We start from the raw sequence: 22944 nt of genomic DNA on the forward strand, positions 1-22944 counted from the left end.
AGTTGATTAAACTGAAGATCAGAATATCTCATTAATTTTCCCAAGGGCATATTTTTAAGCGATAAAACTAGAACTGGAATGTAACTTTTATTTATTCCAAAATGACTCAATTACTTACATAAATAAAAAGTCACACAATTGTGAAAACTGGTTCTCACTATTCAGTCTTAGTGTTACCTTGTGGAGGCTTGTTCACAATCTGAAGGGAGAATTTTCAAGTTACTCAAAAAGTTCTAGAATTCTTTCATCCAACATGCAACAGAGGGTGAAAGGCTGCATTATTGAGGAAATATTTTATTTTATTCACATGTCTGCTCATTTCTCCATGGAGTCTGGATTATATTAAAGACTTTTATTTGCACTATAAATTTTTTATAAGAAATTTCACAGTGCATACAAAAAAACAAAAGGTCACTATGTTAGGATAATTTATTAAAAATGCAAGAAAATCCTGTTTACATGGGAAGATACCAACTAGCCATTTTCCCAGGGAAATTCATCTCAAGTAACTTCTTTTCCTACTAACTTCAAAATAGAAAGATATCCTTCAATTATTTAGTTCCTCTAATTCTATCATGTTGGTGTGCCCAGATTAGCTGATTTGAGATCATGAGACATTCTTTTGCTGTTGTTTCTTTTTTAAATGCATTACTTTAAACCTAACAAAGGATCTCCTGAAGAATTCATATCAGCTCTTAAAAAGGATATCATCTTTTTTTCTCAATAGAGGCCAAGATCACTGGACATTTATGCCTTGTAACCACATTTATTATTAAGTCATAGAATTGGAATATGTCCAATACTGATGTTTGCTTAATTAAATTTACTGGGATTTTCCACTAAATGTTAAAGTATCTCTATATTTAAAGATACTAGTAAAACACATCACAGAATGAGGGTTACAAAGATGTGACACAAAGAAAAAAAATAGCTTCAGAGCTTTGTTCAAACTACTACCAATCAAGAACAAACTATTAGCCCAATCATTTTGTTCCAGGGAAGATTGATTTCTCATGTATTTTCCTACTTGCCAAAACAAGTTTTTCTTTCTTTTTATTTAGCACTCAATTTATTCTGTCTTGATGTTTGGTCAAATATATAAATTTTTACCACCTAATTAGATATAAAAACTAATTATTTAACTAGTTATTAATTCTTTTTTTAACTTAGTGTATCTATTTTAATACACAAACTATGCTATGGTTGAGGACACAGGAATTAATATAAAAGGGGAAAAAAATACAAAAGTTGCTTCCTGCATGGATCTTATATTTTTATAATAGAGTAAGACAATAAAGAAGGAGACAATTTAATAAAGTAGTTGTAGTTTTATTCAGGGATTATAAGACAAGAAATAAGGTGCTGTGACAGAAATAAGAGAGGAAAAGCTACTATGGATAATGTAATCAGGGAGGATGTTTCTTTTTTTTAACATTTTTTATTGATTTATAATCATTTTACAATTTTGTGTCAAATTCCAGTGTTCAGCACAATTTTTCAGTCATTCATGGACATATATACACTCATTGTCACATTTTTTTCACTATGATTTGTCATAACATTTTGTGTATATTTCCCTGTGCTATACAGTGTAATCTTGTTTATCTATTCTACAATTTTGAAATCCCAGTCTATCCCTTCCCACCCTCCACCCCCCTGGTAACCACAAGTCTGTATTCTCTGTCCATGAGTCTATTTCTGTCCTGTATTTATGCTTTATTTTTGTTTGTTTGTTTGTTTTTGTTTTTGTTTTTTAGATTCCACATATGAGCAATCTCATATGGTATTTTTCTTTCTCTTTCTGGCTTACTTCACTTAGAATGACATTCTCTAGGAGCATCCATGTTGCTGCAAATGACATTATGTTGTCAGTTTTTATGGCTGAGTAGTATTCCATTGTATAAATATACCACATCTTCTTTATCCAGTCACCTGTTGATGGACATTTAGGCTGTTTCCATGTTTTGGCTATTGTAAAAGGTGATGATTAAGCTGAGATCCAAAAGACAGGAAGTGGCTCCAACTGAAGCACTGTTACACACAGTAAAGTTAAGGAAAAAATAATGAAGTAAAATTATCTCATTCCAGAGATTATATGATCTATATGTATAAAACTCTAAAAATGTAATATAAAATTTTATTGCAGTACTATGTTACAGAGAAGTGGTGAGAGTGTGCACTTGTCTTGATCTAGATTTCAGCCTTTCAGTGTTAAGTATGATATGAGTTGTGGAAATCTCATATGGAGCTTTGTTATGTTCAGGTACATTCCTTCTAGACCCAATTTTTTGAGAGTTATTGTTTGTTTGTTTGTTTTGTTTTGTTTTGTTTTTTACTGTCTGAAAGTATATTGAATTTCTATACTATCAATGAACAACAAAAAGAGGAAATTAAGAATACAATTCCAATTACAATTGAATCAAAAGCAATAAAATACTCAAGTAAACTTAAGCAAGGAGGAGGCAAAAGTCTTCTATATTGAAAACTACAAACCATTGCTGAAAGATATTATAGAACACACACATATATGGAAAGGCATTTGTGAGCTGAAATATTTAATATTGTTAAGATATCAGTACCACCTAAAATGACCTAAAAATTCAATGGAATCCCTATCAAAAGCCCAACAATGTTCTTTTGTATAAAGAGGAAAATCAAACCTGAAATTAATATGAAATCTCAAGGGAGTCTAAAGAGTCAAAAAATCATAACTCTTCAATTCTAAAACATACTATAAATCTATGATGTTCAAAATAGTGTTGTATTGGCATAAACAGAGACATAGAGGGTGGAGTGATCCAAGATGGTGGAGAAGAGAGACACTGAGCCCACATATTCCCATGGGAACACCAAAATTACAACTATTTACAGAGCAACTATTGATGAGAGTGAACTGAAGATGAGCAGAAAATATCTTCTACTACTAAAAATATAAGGAAAGAACCACACCAAGACAGGTAGGAGTGGTGGATACAGGACATAGTCTAGTCACTTCCATGAGGTAAGCAGCAAACAAATGGGAGGTTAATCCAGGTGCAGACATTATCTCAAAGGAGTAAAGAGTTCTGAGCCCCACAGGTGTCCTGCACTGGGAAGATGAGCCCCTGAAACACTTGCCTTTGAAAGCCAGTGGGGCACCCTTTTGGGGAATAGAGATTCCAGCCTTAAAGGTCAATACAAAATCACACACAGTCCAAGACTCAAGGCAAAAATTTAAGATTAATAAGTAACTTGAAAGAAACCTGAGTGAGACCAACTTGCTGATCTTGGAGAACCTCCCAAAGAAGTAGGAAATTGGGACCCACCTTGGGGACATATGTCCAGACAACAGCCACTTTGGGCAGATATTACCAGAACAAGGACACCAGTGTTGCCAAGCTCCATATTGGAATCTTCCTTTCAGCTTTTTAGTGGTGGGCCCCAGTCCCATGCTTCAGCAAGGCATCACCAATCTTGAGAAGCCCCAAATCAAGCAGTTAGCTGGGCAACGACACAGCCCCATCCACCATCAGACTGCCTATCATAGGATCCCTTGAGCCCTCAACTCTCCTGAGATTCAGGCTCACCCATCAGTTAACCAGCACCAGTCCCAAAACTAGAGGCACCCACCAAGAAGGGGAGAGAATGCTACCAGACCCAATATCACTTGGGCCCTGAACCCATCTACCTGTGGGCCAACAACAGCTTCAGAGTCCCTGTACCCTGCAACCAGAGACACCAGGACACAATTCTACCCACCAATGGATTCATACTTGCCCCAGGGTCCCTGGGTCATGCCCCTGAATACCAGTGTGTGGACATTAGCCTTAGGACCAGAAGGGCTTTTCAGCTAGCCATGTCCCATTGCAGCCCACTCATGAGTGAGACAGCACCAGCCCTAGGACCACCTGGGCCCTACCCCCCAACCAGGGAACTAACACAAGCTCTGAGATCCCTGCCCCATCGCTAGAGACCCCAAGATCTGGCCTGGCCCACCAGTGGGCTGGTACTAGCCCCAGGACCTGGCCAGGTAGCCATCTGTGTCTTACTCACTGAGCCACAGCCCCACTCACCAGCAGCAGACACCAGCCTTAGGAACACCATGGCCCTTCAGACAGCCTTGTCAAGAGCTGACCTGCCCACCATCAGGCTGGCATGACACCAAGACACTTTGGCCCAGCCTTGTCACTAGCAGAATGACACAGGCTCCAGGACACACTGAGATCCTCAGCCAACCTTCCTGAGACTGGCCTCTTCCCACCAGTTAACCAGCACAAGCCTTGAGCTCCATAGGCAACTAATTTGTGACCTAGTCCCACCCATCAGTGGGCCTGCACCAGGACCTCGGTTCCTGGGTTATACAACCAACCACTCCAGGACCTGGCTCTGCCCACCAGCAGCAGGCAGCCTGTCAATTGGACCAGGGGCCAGCCATGACTACACAGCCCTATATCTACATGGAGAAGAAAAAGACCCAGAAGAGCCTGGCCTTGTCATCATTCCTGCCAAGGCTTGATTCATATACATGAAATTATCTTGGACTCTCTTTAAAAGTCCAGCAATAAGCTGAATACCAGAGAGTGACCTCAGTTCATGCCACATGGAACAGAAGAATCATTCAGTCAAGTTCTGCCTAAATCCATATACAGTCAGATACAGAGCAGTGAATGGCAAGATAGCCCTGTGGGTGGACAGATACAGGCCTGTGTGACCATATCAAATATATATGCCTGTACATATGCAAATATGTTCACATCAGTAGTCAAATACTGATCCATATTTTGTCAGATGCGGACCCATGTGTGTTCACATGTTGACATATATGTGCAATTGGATACAGACTTACATGTCATTGAATATGTACATACAGATGCTCATACAGATTCAGATGAGAATGGATACAGATCTAACTATGTGGTAAAACACATAATTGTGTATTGTTGGATACAGGCCTATGAATATTTGGATAAAGACATTTGTCCCATGGCTTTGGGAATTGTACTGTAATTCATGACAGCAAGACAGTAAGCCCTTTAGTACAAGTTTATTGAAAATGTGAATCAAATGTAAACAAGAATGTTTAAAAGAAAACCAAAAAGCAAGAGTTACGTATACTCTAGACAGATTTTTGAGACATCAATCAATTCTTCATAATATGTGTCATTTTCTGGATGGGAAAACAGGGTATTAAACATGGCATTTTCTTCAAAATAAATATTAAGAATAATGACATTCTAAATATATATTTTATGGGAAGTTTTCAAACTTGGCAAAGTTATGTTAAAGTTTATCAGGGAAAACAAATATTTGGGAATTGCAAGAAGCTTTTTAAAAAAGTGAGTAGGGGAACAAACCCCTACTAGGTATAAATACACATTAAAATTCCTTAACCACTGAAATATGTTAGTGGTAGAGGAATATAACAAAGAAGAAAGCAGAGAAGAAAAGGAAGGAGGGGCAGGAGGAGGAGAAACATGTCAGAAATTTAATCCTTTAGATGGTGTAAAATCTGACATATTAAATTAAATTTCATATTATTACTAAAATTAATTATTATATTTGCAGATTATTTTACCTGTTTAGGGAAAAGAGGCTTAGATATTTTTTAACATCAAAAAAATCTAAAAAGGGGTAAAACATTATGTTTAAAAAGTTTTTTAAAAAGGTTAAAATTTATAAAATCACTGGCAGAAAATGGAATTTTCTGAGATTAATGTGATAGACAAAATCAAAAGTAAAAAATATTAAAATATAACATCTTTATATAAAAGCACTCATAATTATGAGATAAAAATAACAACATATTTGTAGCAAATACATGTATAAAGAGTTAATAAAAATCAATAAAAATTCTCACCCCAGTAGTTCAAGAACTCAAGGATTCACATAACTGACAAAGTTGAGGGGTGAATTCTATGTCTCATACATTGTGCAAGGAACAGATAACACAGATACAATTAAGTAATTGTGCCTGATTTCATGGAGCTTATAGACCAATGAACAAAGACAATTAACAAAGATTCTTATCTTATCACTTGAAATAAGGATGCAAATTTGAAAATTAACTAAATTTCTGTCTTGGTCCATTTGGGCTCCTATTACAGAATACCATGGACAGGGTGGCTTAAACAATGAACATTTATTTTTCACAGTTCTGGAGCCTCAGAAGTCTGAGATTAAGGTGCAGGCAGATTCCACTTATAGGGAGGGTCTGCTTCCTAGTGCACAGAAGCCGTCTGCTGTGTCCTCATATGGCAGAAGTGTCAAGTGACTATGGGATGTCTTTTATAAGGGCATTAATCTCACTCATGTGGGTTCCACCTTCCCAAATTAATCATACCTCAAAGGGCTCATCTCCAAATACCACCATATTGTAAAGGATTTAACTTAAGAATTTGAAGGGAGATGTAAACCTTCAGTTTATAGCAACAACCAAAAGTGGAGGAATTATATAAATTCAGATTAACTCAAATATTTGATATTATTAGGTCAATATTGTCATGTTTAATAAGATTTTGATGTAAGAAATCTTCATGTAATATAAAAAGCAGAAAGTAAAGTCTCTCATATAGTGTGGTTCACCAGTGAAAAGCAATGATTGCCCCAAAGCCTTAGCCCCTGATGAATCCAGACTAAGTAAGGGAGGCAGAATAGTAAGTTCTTTGACCACATGCTTCTAGCAGATTTTTTTTTCAAGCATGATCAGAGAGAGAGAGAGAATGTTATGAATGATGTCTGTTAAATAAAACAATATATTCTGGACTCTTTATTACCTAGTAAGCTATATTTCATTAATAAGAGAGATAAGAATGGCATATATTGTCAGCAACTTTGTTAACAATGATACCCAAAATATTAGTGTCAAGTTTTTAGTTTATGGATTATGAATTATGCTAAATTCACACATAAAAGACAGAGCTTGGGTATCTACAGAAGGCTATGAAACACTTTAAACAAAAAAACAATGGGAATATTGAAAAGGAGCGGAGATGTGAACACACATTCTAAATTATTTGGGAAGATTAATGGATCATCTTTATGAAAATATAACTCCAGACAAAGCTACTTCATTTGAGGGGATAATGTGATTGCCCAGTTGGGAAAATGAGTACGATTTAATTATTTTTCTGCATATACATTTTGTTCATTTGGAGAATTTTTATATACTAAACTTCTTTATGATTAATATTACAACTCTGAAGCATAACTATTCTACAACATTAACACAAGCAATAGAAATAAAATAATATATGTAAAGTATCTTGCAGATACAAAAAATAAGATTCATACTTCAAATATTAATATGGGCTACCTATGGGAGGTGTATCCGTTTTTATGTCTTATTTTTTATTTTATTTTTCTGAAATCTGCATCAAGTCCCATAATTCTGAAAAATTATATTATTTAAAAAAGAAACATTAGAATATCTTCCACTAAATAAAATAATTTACAGTCTTAAAATAGCTTAATTCATCATATAGAATATAAATCTATAATCTCAATAATCATTATACACTTCAAAAAAAACTTTCCTAAGAAATTGTGAAAACCTTAAAAATATATTTAAAAGCAAAATATATATTTGAACTAGCAAATTATGAAAATCTTAAAAGTATATTTTGATCATTGGAAGTATTCATATAATAAATGGTTCTCATCATGCCCAAGTTATCAAACCTAAGGAGAAATTTACTACAATTAAATAATTACAAATGGGCTACCTGGAAAGAGAAATTCTTCACTGAAAATAGATGATACACCTTTCTGATTTCTCATTTTCTTTTTCTTGTCCAGAGGTTTCTCATGGCATTTTTCATCTCTCCATTTCTCAGAGTATACATTAGAGGATTCAACAAAGGGGTGATAATAGTATAAAATACAGCCAAGGATCAATCAATGGGTAAGGTACAAGGAGGTCTCACATACATAAAGATGCAAGGGACAAAGAAGAGGACCACCACAGTAATGTGGGAGCCACAAGTAGACAAGGCTTTGTGCCTCCCTTCCTGACTAAGATTCTTCATGGAGTGCAGAATGACCCCATAGAAGGTGAGTAAGAGCATAAAGATGACCATACAGATTACCCCATCTTTGGCAACCACAGTGAGGGCAATAATGTAGGTGTCAGTGCAAGCAAGTTTTAACAAAGTGTACGTGTCACAGAGGAAGTGATCAATGACATTAGGGCCACAGAAGGGAAGGTTGCAAACCAAGAGAAGTTGACCTACAACATGTAAAAACCCACCAACCCAAGCCAACAGCAGCAGCAGAACACACACTTGCTTATTCATGATCATCAAATAATGCAAGTGTTTGCAGATGGCCACATAGTGGTCATAAGCCATGACAACAAGGAGTAAAATCTCAGCACCACCAAATAAGTGTTCCATAAAAAGCTAAGCCATGCAGGCTTGGAATGAAATGATTTTCTTCTCACTGAGTAATCTATATTCATATTTGGGGTGACTATAGTAGAATAAACAGCATCCGTATGTGATAAATAGCCAAGAAAGAAGTACATAGGGGAATTCAGGGTTGGATTGACCACCACAGTTACAGCAATGAGTAGATTGCCCAACATTGTCACAATGTATATGAGAAAGAACACAGCAAATAATATTTTTTGACCCTGGGGTCCCTGAGTGAACCCCAAGAGGACAAACTCATTTACATTGTTCATTGATTTCATCTAGTCTGTACAGGAGCTGACCACATATTAGAAGCAGTTTACCTACAAAACAATAGGGAAAATTCAAATGCATTATAAATTTAACCTTTAATTTGTCCATTCAATTAAAATAAATTGTATGAAGTATATATTTGAGTCCAATGTGCCATAGACATTGTGAGTACCAAATTGAATAAGGCATAGTTTCCTGACTTCAGGGATATATTAAAGACTAGGAATCAGAAAATCCCAGACTCATGTAATAAGTGCCATTATAAGGATATTATAATATCCTTATATTATATTAATTATATTAATATTATAATATCACACAAGCTATAATATCCTTATATTATATTATATTATATATTATTTAATATTATAATATCACACAAGCTAAGTTTCATAGAGTAGGAATGTATCAGTCAAACTGGAATCAGAGAAGATTTCCTGGAAAAAGCAATGCTTAGCTCAGTTCTAAAGAAAAGGCAAAGAACAAGAAAAGATGGGAAGGGAATTCCAAGAAAAGGCACACCATTTAGAAAGTCACAAACATGTAATATTGAGTCCCATTTAAGCTAATTTAAGTACTTAATGTGAGTAGATCAAACTGTGAATAGAAGGTCACTGCCTTGAACTGTCTCAGAACTAAGACTTCTTTCTGAGTGTCTTTATTCCAATTTTGTGTCTCCAGCCCCTATCTCTACCTTAATTTTAACATTTGTCTAAGGAACATCTCAATTTTGGACATCTGCAGTTGGACACCATTTTAGTATTTATAAAACAATATTTTAAGTTTCCACAATTAAAAAAGGTGTTCCCCATTTCATTAAATGATACCACCTCCATTATAATTGCTCAGTCAATAAATCTCACAGTGTTATTTACCCTGTTGTTGGTCATATTACTTATTCATTCCTTTGACAGATACTGTTGTTTCTATTTTCAAAATATATCACAAATTTGACCGTTCCTTGTCTCCCATCTCCTTACTGGCCCACTGCTAAAGCCTCCTGTCAAGTCTCTACTTTAATTATGGCCCCCAACAATTTGTTCTCCTGAAACAGCTCAAATGATTCTCTTTAAACCTTATTCTTATTTTATCACTCAATTGCTCACATCTCCTACAATGGTTTCAATCATGCACTCACAATTTAATGTATCATATCTAGCATTTATGTTAACAAGAACAATAATCTTCATTTTATATTTGAAGACAATGAGGCTCATATCATCTCATGAATATCCCCAAGGTCACCCATTTTTAGGTCAAACTAGAAATGGGGTCTAAGTTTGATTTATTTTGAAATGATTTACTTTCTTTCATAATGAAGTTACACAATTGTGAAGACTGGTTTCTACTATTTACTTTAAGCCTTACCTTGTGGAGGCTTGTTCACTATCTGAAGGGAGACTCTTTAACTCATTCATAGATATCTGGGATTCTGCTTTCATCTAATATCACAACAGAGGGTGAAAGGCTGCATTATTTCTTGAGGAGATATTTTATTTTATTCAGCTCTCTGTCCATTTTCTCCGTGGAGTCTTCTGATTATTCAGAAGACTGTTTTTATTTGCAGTGTAAATTATTTAAAGGAAATTCCAAGTAGCACACACAGACACCATCCAAAAAATTACCATGTTAGGATAATTTTACAAAAAGGATAGCAAACCTATGTTTACATAGGAAGCTAGCAACTAGCCATTTCCCAGGGAAATTTATCTCATCAGGTCTTTTCCTACTAACTTCAAAATAGAGAAATACCATTCGATTGTTTAGCCCATCTCATTTTACCATCTCTGTATGGCCAGACCAGTTGACTTGAGATTTTGTGAGACATCCGCATGCTGTTTTTTTTTTTTTATTATGCATTGCTTTAAGCCTAGCAAACATTCCCCTAAAATTTTTGTATCAGTTCTTAAAAGGATGTCATCTTTTCACCCTGATAAGAAAAATTTAACTTCATTACCTCTTTAAATAGCTCTTTTGTGTCAGTCTCAGTCTATGGAGAGTAATACTGTTTAACTAGGAATCCCTGGCCACACTTATCTGAGCCTATTGCTTGTGGGGAGCCCCCATAGAGATTTTCCCAACCAGAACCAATGTTGTCACTGGATGGACACTTGTGCTTTTTATTATGATCAGTGACACCCAGCAGGGAACTTTGGAAAAACAAGGTTTATTCCTCAGAGGTCATGAAGGGTACACAGCATGCCTGAGGTCATGCAGGGATGCCACAGGTTCAGAGAGAGAGAGAAGAGAACCTAGTGTTCTGCCTTCACTGAGGTCAAGGGTGGAATGCCTAAATCTTCTTGGGTTCACTCTCTATTAGTGGATTTAAAACATAAGAGAAGGAATAAATCATAGGAAGGGGAAAGCAAGGTCACACAAATGATCAATTATAGGTCACCCAGGGCTTTGTAAAAGGGGACTTCATGGACAGAGAGGCCTGGATCTGTATCTAGTTATGACAATGGATTTATTCAACATGAATATTTTTGAAGTGAATGGCTGGACAATCAAAAGCTTAATGTCAGGTGCTTATATTACACTCCAGAAAGCTGTCAGGTTCTTACACCACAAGACCCTATCTCTAAATAAAGGTCACATTTGGAGGAACTACAGATAAGGACACCAACACATTTTTTTTTTCCTTGGGGGAAACAATTCTACCAATAACAACATCAAATTTCAAGTGATGGGTGAACGTCTCCTGTCAAAAACCTCTTCTCTTTCTAAACATATTGTGTGTGTGTATGTGTATATATATATATATATGTATGTGTATATATATATATATATATATCTCAAGTGTAAACATTTCTTCTTTTTAAATTATGTGCAACATTAGGCAACAGTAACTGATTTGCCAACAAAATGGATGGCAGAACTCAGTGATAAATTGTTAAATTTGGATAAGAAACATGAAAAAGAAAAAATTCCAAACCAAAATAATGTATAAATAAAGAAGGTAAACTATAGGAACAATAAGATCTGGCTTACAAACCTCAAAAGAGGAGAAGTATCAATGCAGACATCAGACATGAGGAACAGGCTTTGGCTTCCACAAATATGACTGTACTTAATGGTGTTACTCTATGAGACATTGGCTTAAAATAATATAGATCTTTGCTCTGTGCTCAGTCTGCCTATTCCCTTCAAGTTTCCACTGGAAGAGGATAATATTGTCCACAGTGAGAGTAGGACATTTTGTCTTTTCTAATGAGCCAATTTTATTTAAAATGTGACAGAATTAGCAATTGGTGTCTTCTGCTCTTTGCCACCTCATGTCAGAGTTTGTTGCACCATAACTTTCTCATGGCAGTTTTGACTTCTGCATTCCTCAGAATATAAATCAGAGAGTTGAGCAAGGGTGTCCCAATCGTGTGAATCACAGCCACCATCTTGTCCACTGGAAATACAGTTAGAGGGTGAATGTATGTGAATATACATTGTAAAAAGAATAGGATGATAACAATAATGTGGGAGGTGCAGGCAGAAAGGGCTTTCCTTCTTCCTTCTGCACTCTGATTACTCAGAGAATGTAAGAAGAAAACATAGGAGATGTGCAGCATTATGAAACTCACTATGCATATGGACTCGCTGTTAAACACAATGAGTAGATTGATGACATAATTATCCATGCAGGCAAGTTCCAGTAAAGGCTGCATATCACAGAAATAGTGATTGGTAACATTGGGACCTCAGAAGGGTAATTTCAGAGCCACAAGGATCTGTGTTGAAGAATGGATGCAAGACCCCACCCAGGTCAGATCCACCAATGCTCCACAGACACGTTGGATCATGATGGTGTATCTCAGGGGCTTACAAATGGCCACATAGTGATCAAAGGACATGAGGACAAGCACCAAGATCTCAATGCACCCAAAGAAGTGACCTGCAAAGATCTGTGTCATGCATTCATTGTAGGAGATGAGTTTTTTCTCAGATACAGAATCTACAATCAGCCTAGGAGCAGTGGTTGTTGACAAACAGGCATCAGCAAAGGATAAACAGAAAAGGAAGAAGTACGTGGGCTCCCACGTGCCTGACTATATCTTATGGTCATCACAATAAGGAAGTTTGCCAACAGAGTTGCAAGGTATGGAAGCAAGAAGATCACAAGTGCTACTTTCTCCTTTAGAACATTCTGTGCTAACCCATACAGAACAAACTCATTCACACCGCAATTCATAATGCTGCTGTTATGATGAATGTAGGGCAGACACAGCTGAGAAATGGTTCATCTGCAAAGAAAATTGGGGAAATGGTGACTTGGCAATAGCAGTGTATTTGGATTCAGAATTACAACTTTCAGATTTCTATTTCCATTAACACTTAGAATTCAGTGTTTCTCAAAGTTGCCCATACTTTATACTCACTTGGGAAGCTTTTTTATTTTTTAATGCTGATGCTTATACTTTAACTATGGGCACTGACTCAAGGTCTTTCTAGGGAGACTAAGGTATTATTTCTGGTGAGGGATAGCCCTCAAGTGATTATTCTCTCTGCTAAATTCTGAGCTCTAGTGACTTTGCTTTATGATCTTGATCAGGTCACTTTAATGTCTTGAAGCTCCTTCTTCATATGACAGTGAGACATTCTAAAGATACTTCATTAAGCACATGCATATGTTAGGATATGTACATGAACATAATGTACATGCATCTCAATTAGTGAAAAATGATACTCGTATATAATTTTGAAATAATGCTTCTGGAGATTCCCTCTTGAGCCAAAATATTTCTTGATTTGGGCACCAGTTTGCACAATTATTCCTGACCTTTTCAGTATCTTGCTTGGGTTATGCTTAAAAAAAATTATTTCTCCAATTTTAGGCTCGTGGTGGCCATAGTTTAACTTTCATTGCCAATTAGGATACATGACAGTTATATATCACAAAGGTTAGAGTTCCAGTGAATTATTAGGAAACTCTGGCCAGATTAATCCCAATAATAAAATTTAAATTTGAAGCTATATATGATTTTATTGGGATCAGAAGTGCTTTAAAAATATACATCAGATTTAATTTTGTGAGAAAAGGAATGAAATACAAAGAGTGATGAAAATGTTGACAGAGTACAATGGGTTTATTTTCTATTTGAAATTTCATACATTATATATAGACTTACATATGAGAAAATTAACTAGAATATAGAATTTATTTTAAATAGTGTTCTTTGCATTCTATCAAAGCAAAAATTATAGTTATCATTAAGATTTAAGGTCTAATATCAGCAATAGTTATTTACATTTATTTGCCAAACTTAACATGTTAGTGTGTTAATGTAACAGATAGGTTTAAATTTGAATATGGGAAAATGTCTCATTTATTCATTTATTCAACACATATTTACTCAGCTCCTACATCAGGCTGATCTAGACACTAATTATATATCAATGAACAAAAAAGAAGAATCCCTGACTCATAGTTTATAGTGTATAAGAGAAGAGAGACAAAACTAATAACAATAATAATTTAAAAATAATAAATAAATTATGCAGTGTACCAGAAAGTGATGATTTCTCCAAAAGTAAAAAGTAGTTAGGGAAGAGTTTCTTGAAATCCAAGACACGATTTGTTATTTCTAAACATGTGATACAAGAACCCCTACAGAGGAAGTTGTGTGAATGTTCTAATCTCTTCTATTTTTGAATCTTGATTGTTTTTGTTTTTGTTTTTTTATGAGTCACTGAGATCAGCCTCCTAAATATAAGCTTCTTTTCATGTGGAAAATTTTGAGTAAGTTTCTCTTTCTAATCTCTAAGAAATTTTTGTCTTTCCTCCACAAAAGTTTATCAAAGTATCAAATGAGTGGCAAGAGATCTAATAGGTAATGTCTTTTTTTTTATTTTTAGATTTTAAGTAAGTATAAAATTCAACTCTTTTTAATTTACATGTGAAGATACTGAGCTGCCAGATCAGAGTTCATAAGTGATCTAAGGGTGAAAACATTATTTCCTGGGCCCCAAGTTAATGTCACTGCATTATACTATGACTTATCAAATGAAGTCCATCCACATAAAGTTTCTGTCTAAGAAAATTTGACTTTTTGAACACTTACTTAAAATTTTTTTCAAAGTGTACCACTTTATTTTTCATTAGAAACTACTATTATTCTGTTCCATGCTTTTCTCATGGCATTTTTCACTTTCTTATTCCTGAAAGTGTAAATCAAAGGATTGAGCAAGGGAGTTAGGATGGTGTAAAATATGGCTACCACTTTGTCAAAGGAGAAAGCAGATGGAGGTCATGCATACACAAATATGCATGGGACAAAGAATAAAACCACAAAAGCAATGTGAGATCCACAGGTAGAGAGGGCTTTCCACTGCCCTTCAGGACTATGGGTTCTCATAGAGAACAAGGTGACTCCATAGGAGATGAGCAACAAGAAGATTAGGATGCAGATGAACCCACTGCTGGCAATACCAAAAGGCCCAAGACCAGAGTATCAGTGCAGGCAAGCTCTAGTGATGGGTACAAGTCACAGATGAAGTGATTGATGACACTGGGGCCACAGAAGGGCATCTGGAAAGTGAAGAAAACTTGTATGATGGAATGCAGGAAGCCCCCTGTCCAGGCTCCCCTCATCAGAATGCTACAGAGCCTCTGGTTCATGATAGAAGAGTAGTGCAGGGGTTTGCAGATGGCCACATAGGGGTCATAGGCCATGGCCATGAGGAAAATCACTGCCACCCCCAGCAAAGTAATGTTCAGCAAAGAGCTGGGTCATGCAGCCTTCATAAGAGATGGTTTTTCTCTCATAAAGGGAGTCCACAATCAGAAGAGGAAGAGACACCAGGTCTCTTTCCCTGCCATGTGAGGACCCAACAAGACAGTGGCCATCTGCAAGCCAGGAAGAGAATTTTCACCAGAAACTGTGCTGGATGTTGGTTTTGGAACTTCTGTCTTCCAGAACTGTGAGAAAATAAATTTCTGTTGCTTAAGTTAAAAAAAAAATCCACAATCATCTTTGGGTCAGTGACAGAGGAAAAGCATGCATCCAGGAAGGACACAAAAGCCAAGAAGAAGAACACAGGCTCCCCCAGGAGTGCTGGGCTGCTACTGATGGTCACCACAATTAGAAAGTTGCCCCCAACAGTTGCAATGTAGCTGAACAAAAATACAACAAATATTAATTTCTGAAAGTTTAGATTCTGTGAAAGCCCCAGGAGGACAAACTCAGTTACAAAGCTTTGATTTTGCATGATTTCCAAGGAAAAGGTGAATACTACAGTGAGTATGTGCAATCTACAACTTTGAGAAAAATAAATTTGTCTCAGACCAGTTTGTGGTCTTATCATAGTCACCAATAATTACCTAAGATGCTTATGGTCTCTCACTATTGAGAACACAAAAGGAGAAATTTGTTGAAGGTGATAGTGGGATGTCAGGAGGAATTGAGAGTCAGATAAATTATTAAATATTTGAAGATAGCCAGAGCTTCAATATAGTGGAAGAGTAGGAATCCACATGTGGTAGTGGTGAAGAATATATTTTATCTCAACTTCCAACTCTGATCACAGTTGTGGTTTCATGGAGTGGACTGTGAGAAGGTGTCTGAAGTCACATACAAGCTCATAGGGCAGTTTATTAGCCATGCCTACCATGTGCCTGGAATGGAAGCAGGGATTACTTGCATGCCATCCCTGATCAGGTGACTTCCTTACCTACAAATAGAAGAAGAAACAAGACAGAGTTTAAGGGGTGCTTGAAAATCATGGCTATTCTGCAATTATTTCATTAAAAATCTGAATATGAATGGAGACTTTAAGTTTAATGAATTCATTCTTTATAAAAGAGAAAGATCAATGGGAAGGCACCCTGCTCTAGACTAACACACAACAAGTTAGTGTATTAACTAATATTTGTCTTTTTGTTTACTCTGAAATTACTATTTCTAAGCTCAAATCCAGGTTCTACTTTGTTATATTATGTGATAGGAAAAAATTACTTAAAATTCTCAAAGACTTGGATTCTACCTCTACAACTGAGTGTAATAGCAATGCCTATTGTTAGGGCTCTTGTAAGAATCAGACATGGCAATGCTGATAAAAAGCTTCTTGCAGTTAAAAACACAGGAGAAAAAAATCACAATAAATGATAAGAACAAGTCTCCAGAGCCATCGACACAAAGAAAAAAATGACTATGTTTTTACTCCTAATTCCTACTTTAGCATGATAAAGGCTGATAGGTATTGTGACTCATTCTTCTACTTATTCACAAATATAAAATCTTTTTATTGACCAGAAGGCTGTCCAACTTGTTTAAATGTGGAGCACTTTTAAATGTCCTTAATAATCCCTGAAATAAATTACTGTGGCCTTCAGACCCTAATGCATCCACTCCTTTTTCAGGCAACTTCATTGTACAAGAAAATCAGAGTGAAGGTGGAGAGGCTTTCTATTAATCTAACAATTAAATAATTCTTAGGCTCTCTACCTCTTTATCTTGGAAGTATCTAAGAGAAATGCAGTTTTAGAACTAAACTACTGATTAAATAAAAGCAAATCAATGCCATCTTTTTTTTTTGGATAAGAGGAATTTCCAAAATTGGTGTGAAAACTTTGATAGTGGAGAGTCCAGTGTCCTCATAGTATATGATCACAAAGTTTATGACTTGAAATCATCTAAATGGTAATTGCCCTAAATGTAATGTGTTTCCCTGGATTGAATTCTAGAGCAGAAAAGGGACAGCTGTAGAAAAATTCGTGAAATATGAATAAAAGCTGGAGCTATATTAAGAGTAATGTATTAATGTTCATTTCATAGTTTTGACAAATATACTTCTGGTAATACTGTATGATAGTTGGTAGAAAAACTAATAGCAATTTTTTTTCAGAATTATAACCATGTTTGTATTCCTTATACTAGTAAATCAAACACTAAAATTTATTCTTAAAGTGAACTGAGATAGTATAAATTTTATAATGAAAGATGATGTCATGTCACTTATAATAGTGAAAAATCAGAAATATCTAAAATGTTTAATAATAGGAAGATGTTTATGTAAATCAAACTACTACAAATTAATAGCATAGTATTTTTCTGAACAAAACACTAAATAATAATATAAAGATATAGATGGTGAAGCATTTTTACAATATATTAAATGAGAAAAACAAAAATTGTAATAAACCTGCCCATTTACATTTTAATATAATTTTTACATCAAGAAGGGAACATATGAAAATGGTAGAAAATTTTATTTTCAATTATCTATATTGATATAATTATAAGAATATTTAACATTAAAAATCAGGTTTAAAACCTACAACAGTATATCTTCCATCATCTAAGCTGTTCAGAAAAGGAAGATGGGGTTTAATGATAATTTTATTCTACCCAGTGTAATTAATTTTCATAGGAGGAACTAACACACTACAAAATTTCAACTATTCTAAACCATCCACAGAGAGCCAAATTATGGATCCAGCCCTCCCTATCCTCTGTACTCACTCTGATGTCAATTTTAATTGCATGTACTCCTATATAAGATGCCATGTTCTGTTCATATTTCTCCTGAATGATTCCATGGTCTTTCCTTTCTTGACACCCATGTTCTTTAAGTGCTGGGGCTGTACCAGAGGCTGCTCAGGGCCCTGCAAACCATGGGCCCTGGGCCATGTCTTGGGGCTATAACCTTGGAAACTTTGCCTCCCCACTATTCCCATTGCCCACTGCTTCCTTCCCTTTAATTTTGACAACAATACTATTCTAGTATCATTATGAAAATAATGTAAATTCCTGTTTAAATTTTGAAATATATATATAATATTCAAAACCATATTAAAATTAGTTGTAGAATAGTCATTATAATGTTTTGTAATTTTATGACAACATTAAATTAAGTTATCACCCCATTCTAATTGACCTCCCTGTTAAGCTCCTTAAATCAACTGCATTTTTAGTCCAGGATTATTATTTACTTCAGCACTGATTTATTCTTTATCTGCCTATTTAAGCATATTCCTTTCCCTGATAATCTAAGAAATATGTTCTTTTCATATATCAGATCCTTTTCTCTCCCTTCAATATCGCTCAGCCAATTTCCTTAAATGTCTCAACTTTTATACTCTTTCTATTTCTGGAATTTTGAAAAAATAACTTTTTAATATTCCCAGCTCCATCCTTCCTCATGGATGTCTGCGCCTTCTTTCCATCTGCTGTCTTAGTGATTTAGCTCATTTTAGGAGAGAGACAATTCCACGACCAATGGCCCTAAAGCAGTTCAGAACTTCACCCAATTAAATACTCTTGAATGATTTTGGCAGAAATACAGTTCTATTTATGACATTGTTGACTGAAATAAAATCACACAACATGAGAATTGTGGGTTGATTTATTTGGGGCAAAATGAGGACTCTAGCCCAGAAGACAGCATCCCAGAAAGCTCTGAGAAACTGCTTCAAAGAGGCAGGGGAAACTCAGTATATATATTTCAGTGAAGGGGGCACATGCAGCCAAGCACACACCTTAGGCAGAGGCTTGCTGCTTGTCATGAGGAGCAAATGTCACTTTTAATAATTTTAGTGCTTTTCTAGATATGAGGAAAGACAAGAATTTGGACTCATAAAATCTCCTGAAAATATATAACTATCTGAAGGCCTGTTCAGCCAGTTTTCCCAGGGCACAGAGCACCTCATTCCTGACCTCCATCCTGAACTGCTTTCAGGGTGTGTTGGAGGTTCAGTGGTTGCAGTGGCTCATGATTTAATCTAAACAAAATTAGATGGCAAGTGCCAATTTGATCCAATCCTTGTAAAGGCAGATGGCAAGTGCCAGCTTTTAATTAGCAACATTAAATGCACTTAGAGAAAATAAAGTAGATGAATTTAAAATAAGAAGGCTATACTCTGAGATTTGAGTAAAACACTCTTACACTTCATGTCCTAGGCCATTCCTTAGTGTTTTGTTGCAGGAAAATTAAATAATATGTTACATATTAATAATACTGTGAGTGGTAAACATCACTTGAATTATTGTGCTCCTACATCAGTATTATTTACATAGCCTCAGAATAATTCCACTTTTTAATCTAAATCATCAGGAAGAGGGACAATGTTAGAGGATGAATGATAAATGTATGTTAATAAAGAATAAATAAAACTATTGACTAGCTCTGACAAAAATATTCACCTGTTGCATTTCATAATTATTTGAATTGACATTGGGGAAGAAAAGTTGATGGTGGGTCTAACTCCATTAGACTTGCAGTAACAGGGAGCCTGGCCTCCAAAGGAAGTTCGCATTCAAACAGCTGTTATTTTTGGGCACTTAATACGTGTCAAGAATTGTCCAGTCAAATCCACATTATTATTTTGTTCCTAAATCCTTTGAGGTTATTAATATATACTTCCCATTAAAAATGAAGTTTCTGAGGTCAAAAAATGGTTATATAGCTAGCCCAGTGTACACAGTAACATGATAGATCCTAGCTTGCCTTAAACTTGGCAGCCTGCATCACGACACCAATACTTCTAGAACTACATCCCAATTTAAAACCCTCTTGGAATATGTGCAAATGTGATTATAAATCTCCATGTCTCCATTCCTTGAAAATTCTGATAATGAAAATCTTCTGTTCCCTATGGAGGAAAACTGATTCCCCAGCTGGCCAAAACATGAAATATGGCTCTAAGTCTTACTTCTACAACTAAGAAAGAGGAAGGGCAGCTCTGACAGATGAGGTAAAGAATTTTCCCCTCTGCTTCTCAAGCACTGTCTTCAATACAGTCTCAAGATAAACATAAAGAAAGAAGCAAAAGTTTCCTCCTTCACTTCCAACTAGAATTTAAAGAGGTTTCCTTGAGAGGTCATAAACCTACAGAACAACCTCTCAGTTCCCCTCAGGGTTTAGAAATTTCCCATAATAATGATTTTCCAAGACAGTTATCTGTGGTTTGACCTATTCAAGTGTTCACATAATTTTTATGTCCCCAACCAATTGATCTTTTTCTTTCTTTCTTTCTTTCTTTCTTTCTTTCTTTCTTTCTTTCTTTCTTTCTTTCTTTCTTTCACTCTTTTCCTGGGCTTCTATTTGAAGATGCCTTTATTTCCCTTCATGTTCAGAAATAGAAAACTATGCAAACAGGGGCAGAATATAGTGTCTCTGCCGAATTGGTGTGAAATGCTCCTATACTTACAAAATGCAAAAGATGACCTCTGGGATGAGATAAACCATCAATCCAGACAAATATGTACTGTTTGGGGACTAGAGGAGCAATTCATTCTTATTCCAGGATAACACATTTAATATATACATGTATAAAAATGCATACGTTAACCCAAAATGTTCTTTTCTTCTCTCAGTGCCTGATCTTGACATGCCATGACTTTTAAAAACAAAAGTACAATTTCTAGAGATTAAAGGAATTTATCTCTTTTCATATTTTTTTTTTTTGGACAGAAAGAATGACAGACCTGTTTACTCTGATGGAATGTAACACTGGGATTGAAGGTTGATGGAAAATCTGGACTTAGTCTATGAGGCCACTTCAGAGAGAGTCTAAGCCAAGGTGTTTGTTGCTCTATACATTCTTGAATCCTACCTATTTTTATGTGTATTTACTCCCCATAGGAAAAAAAAGCATTATTGAACTCATTCATTAGAAAAATATAAGTCCGTGAGTGCCTAGATTTCACTAGACTATTGTATTAAGGGACAAATGTTATTTTATTTTAATTAAAATTTTAGGTGTTTTTCCTGACATGAAAGAACCATCTGACATAAACCACACTCCTGGAGGAGACAATATTTTGGTGTTTTACATCATAACTAATGATGTTGCATCATTTATGGGACTGCCCATGAATACTGCCTTCTAATTACCCTCTCAGTAATACTTCCTTGTTAATAAGCACAAATAAAAGAAAATATGAACAATAATTCATTTCCCAGTCATGTTAAATTAATAATTAGGAATTTTACAGCAGAAGTATATAGAATTACTCATCCTCCAACCATGACTTCCCTTGAACTCTTAATACCACAATGGCTGCACTTCTGGAAGGTGATAAATTTCAACACTGACCACAGCCCTGTCATCCACACACCACCACCAGCAGGTAGAGCAAATGAAAAGCCTGAATGTAGGCAAAGAAAAGTGGTCCCATTCATGCTAATGATACCCTCATCACACATGGTTTAGAACCAACATGAGAGCACAATTTCACCACATCCATGGAGGCAAGAGATGAATAATCCTCATTGAGAATAAATGCTTTCAAAGCCTTGCAAGAGTTAAGCACAGCCACATCTGAAGGCCTGACTGACACACGGCATAGAGCCTGTGGAAGGGCTGGGGTGACCTGCATGGGTATCCACAGGAGAGATGCACAGGATGTAAGATGTCTCAGACAAGTGACAGCTAAGAAAGGCCCAGACACCTGGCCCAAGCCAAAGTCAACAGAGGACCATTTATAACCCAGATCCTTGAAAGTGTCCTGTGTCACCCAAAACCAGCATGTAAACAACAGTCTAGTAATCAACTTAGTACAGTATTATGAAAGAAATAATGAACCAGCTTATAGAAGCCATTTACTTCCTTGATGGCCCTCCTGAAACCAAAGTCCTGGCCACAGGGCCAGAGATAACCTCACAGAGGCAGATCCAGTAACCAGGGGTATCTGGTGGACCCCAGGTGAGGGATACAGCAACAAAGAGCACCTGGAGGGGAAAGCAGGGATGAGGACCATGCAGTCTAATCCTGCCTGGAGTGCCCCACTAGAAGGCACTTCCCAGTCCCTGACACTGAAAGAGAACTTAGAAAATTTCTCAGAAGACACTTCAAGATGTAGGGCTAAGAACAGTGCCTCTGCTTGTCCAGGTCCAAGGTCAGAACTAACTAACATGGCTTTTTCCATTTACCAATATAATGTGAGTTAGTCATATGGATGACTGGGAGATAGTGTGCTATGTAGGGAGAACAGCCTATGTAAAGACACTACAGCAACAACCTACCTCACCAGTAAGAGGTGTAGAATGGTGCCAAAGCAGTCAGTAAGGGGTCACTCAAAAGAGTGGAATAAAAGAGAAACAATTTTTACTAATTATAGGGGTTTTGACTTTTACCCTGAGTGGCATGGAGAGTGTTTGCTGAGTACTGAATAGAGGTGTAATGTGATCCGACTTATGGGTTTAATACATAATAGTGAGTGTTTTGTTGAGGAGAGTATTATTTGGCAGAGGATGCTAAAATAGAGCAAAGAGAGTAGGTTTGATGCAATTGCAAGGATTCAGGGAAAGATGATAGTAATTTGGCACTAGGTTACAGGTCTAAAAGTGGTTT

The 22944-nt window shown here is 36.0% G+C and overlaps 3 pseudogenes; all 3 read right to left on the minus strand.

Moving 5' to 3' along the window:
* Positions 1-7751: 7751 nt before the first annotated feature.
* Positions 7752-8668, minus strand: LOC102540557 (olfactory receptor 4A15-like; annotated as a pseudogene).
* A 3270-nt stretch (positions 8669-11938) lies between these two features.
* LOC102540804 (olfactory receptor 4C11-like) lies at positions 11939-12843 on the minus strand (annotated as a pseudogene).
* A 1897-nt stretch (positions 12844-14740) lies between these two features.
* On the minus strand, positions 14741-15860 carry LOC102541051 (olfactory receptor 4C15-like; annotated as a pseudogene).
* Between the last annotated feature and the right edge of the window lie 7084 nt (positions 15861-22944).

The sequence above is a fragment of the Vicugna pacos genome, chromosome 31 (genome assembly GCF_048564905.1).
Source record: "Vicugna pacos chromosome 31, VicPac4, whole genome shotgun sequence".
In the NCBI taxonomy this organism is placed as follows: domain Eukaryota; kingdom Metazoa; phylum Chordata; class Mammalia; order Artiodactyla; family Camelidae; genus Vicugna; species Vicugna pacos.